The 3,127-nt window shown below is 31.4% G+C and overlaps 1 long non-coding RNA gene across 1 annotated transcript; it reads right to left on the bottom strand.

Annotated features, from left to right (window-relative positions):
* Positions 1-755: 755 nt before the first annotated feature.
* LOC142177541 (uncharacterized) lies at positions 756-1,635 on the bottom strand. The gene is made up of 2 exons (XR_012706062.1): positions 1,188-1,635; positions 756-1,098 (listed from the first exon to the last, which is right to left on the bottom strand). It is a non-coding gene; the product is annotated as an uncharacterized LOC142177541 (long non-coding RNA).
* Between the last annotated feature and the right edge of the window lie 1,492 nt (positions 1,636-3,127).

Here is a 3,127-nt window from a genome sequence, read left to right on the forward strand (position 1 = left end):
GAAGAGTTTAAAGTTGAATTATTTCCAAATTTAGAAATGTGTATTTATTTTAAAATAGACTAAAAAGGAAAGTATTTCGTCTAATTTGAAAAGGAAGGAGTAATATTTACACATTAGCCCCTAGGAGACTAATATATAAAGGGGGTCATTCATTTGTAACTCATCAAGCAAAACAATCAAGTTCTCTAATACAAAAGTTTCCTTTGTCAATTCTCCTCTGTTCTAATATTTCCTTAGTGATCTTGAGTGTGGTAAGGCTGACTAGGAATAGCAAGAACGTGAGCACGTTGTGCAAGATCGTGAGCGATTTGTCAAGTACCGCACATGTACTTAGTCAAAGACTAAGGATGTGACACTTGGGTACATTAGAATTTCAATTAGTTAATTCGTGTTTTTCTATATTGAACCAAATTTATCGGAAGTAAAGACAATTAGGTAATCTATTTAATATCCCTTGCTTTTAACAAAATCCTAAATAAAATCCTCATAAAAATGAAGTTAAATATGATGGAATTCAAATTTCTCCTTCCAAAGACCCATTATTTCAAGTCCCACTCATTTTTACCAGGAGGAGAAACGATAAGTTGCGTTATTCTTATTTTTTCCCTTTTGGACAACGACGAGTAACTCGCGCATTTCAATAGAAGCACACTTATACTACAAATCAAAGAAGAAAATGAAGAGATAAGGGATATAAAGTCATAAAAAAGTAAAAAGAAATGGTGCAAATTAAAAAGACAACATGCACTGGGGTGTATAACGTAAATAACTCTTACTATATTGTACAAAAGAAGAACTGAAATTTCATTCTCCATTACATTTTGATGAAGTTGGAATAGAGATGACATTACAACATAAACATAATCCCACAAAACATTAGCTAGACAGAATAACTTGAAGCACTATATAATCTGGAAACACCAAAATGGTACGGTACCACAGCTCATGCTACGCCTTCATTGGACGTGAACAGTATACCATCTTCAACTTTTGAGCTTCTTACTTCTTACTTGGATCAGAACCTAGAGACATATTCAACTTAAAGATTAAAGCATCTCCTTTTTGTTTCCTCCGAGATAGGGAAAGAAGGCGCAACCCCTGTACAAAAGTTCAGTTAAAGAAATCAATTCCAGTAACATGAAATTGTATCAAATATATTAAGCAAGAGGAATAGAAAAAGAGTGAACTTGAATCTGCAGAAATCGAATGTTGCTTTGATTCCTTGAACAACAAAAAGTCCATCTTCATTAATGTCGCAGATGACTTTCGCATATTTTATCAAGTGGAGTGGAAGCAAGTAATTTACAGTATAAACTCTATCAACATAAATCATTAACAAACTAGACACAAGCCCCTCAGGACTTAGGTGTCCAAAGCTGAAAGCTTTAGAATTTACTTCCTTCCATGAACCAGCTTTAATTCTGATTATGCTTTCAAATTTGTCTGGTCTAGCCGGAGGAACCCATACTCTAATTTCTATATCATTCTTGGACTTGTTCTCTATAACAGTAAGCTTAGCACCCATTCTTATATTTGTTTCAGTGCTCGTGTGCAAAGTGGCTCTATCACTATAGTGCTTGTGTGTGAAAGTGTGTATGATCTGTGATAATAATTGGGGAGTGAAAAATTATTTATAATGCCAAATATAGTATTGTAAGATATATAGGAACATTCTTGGAAGTGTAAGCATTACAGCACAATAAGGAGAAAGACTTGGACTATGACAGGTGAAGTTACTAATTATGATATAGTGATAGCGGATTAACTAGTACTTTTTTTTTTTTTGACTAGCTTATCGCCTCTAATATTATCTTGGCGAAAACCAGAACAAAAACAACACTGTATCATCTGTGACCTTAGATGGATGAAGTATTTCTTTTTCATTTTTTTTTCTATTTAATAACGGTGGTGGTCGCCGATCTAGTTTGCATACACTAGACTGTTCTATTGAATTTGTGTTACCTCCCACCGGCACATATATAAAGTAACTTTATCCACACAGGCTTAGGTTTTATAACGATAAGTAGATCCTTTGATCAATCATCTGCTATGCCAATAATCATTATGGCATAGTTCCAAATATTATGCTATTTTTCAGGGAGAATTTGATTGAGCTATAACAGATGAATGACATGCATTTAAATGACTTTCTCTTTAATTCCTTAAATTCTCTTCAACTTGGATTAATTTTCACTTTACAATGGCATTTGTACATATTTTGAGCTAATTAGCTCCATATTGATTTTTGGACTTATTTTGTAACAAAAGTACTACGCAAAATAATATCTAATTGATATACTCAATGAAATAAAAAGATTTGATTCCTTTTTCACATACCTATATAATATTGCTCATAGAAAAATGAAGACATTTCTCTAAGTGGAAAAATATTTTTCGAAAGAGAAATTAATAAAAGTTTAGTTAAGATCAATAATATCTTAAAAATAATTAAATAAATTGGCTATATTATTAATTAGAAAAAAAAAAATTAGAAGAAGTTGACTGTAAATATAATTAATTTCTTTGCCTCCAAAGGCCTCTAATAGCGATTCAGCTTTAGGCGTTAGTTACTCCCTCCGTTCAAATTTATGTGAATTTGTTTGATTGGGTACGGAATTTAAGAAAAATGAAGATTTTTTGAATTTGTGGTCCTAAACAAGTCAAAAAGGGATCTATAGTATTTTTGAATTTAAGATAATTTTTATAAAATTAATTTATTATATTTAGTATGTTTTATTAAGTTAAGTAGCTATTTTGGAATGTTATGTCTTGGGACAAAATATAAAAATTCTAGTAATATTTACTCTTCGTTAACTTGGCGAAAATCGATGACTTCTATGTGACAAAAAATAGAAAAGTGATTTTTGAGTTACAAACTCAAAGTTGAATGATTTTTACGTAACAATGTATAGTAGTACTATAACTTCTTCTTTCGTCTGTAACACAAAAGTCACTTTTCTTTTTTTTGTCACTTAAAAGTTATCTAACTTTGGCAGTTTCCCTTCGTAGGATGTCGTGACGGTACCTAGTCTCTAGGACTAGGTAAGCCTAACACTTATTGAATTAATAGAAGAAATCAACCATCAAACGAAGAATATGAGATAAAAATCTTATACACAATTTTAAA

The sequence above is a fragment of the Nicotiana tabacum genome, chromosome 23, assembly GCF_000715075.1.
Source record: "Nicotiana tabacum cultivar K326 chromosome 23, ASM71507v2, whole genome shotgun sequence".
NCBI classification, from domain to species: Eukaryota; Viridiplantae; Streptophyta; class Magnoliopsida; order Solanales; family Solanaceae; genus Nicotiana; species Nicotiana tabacum.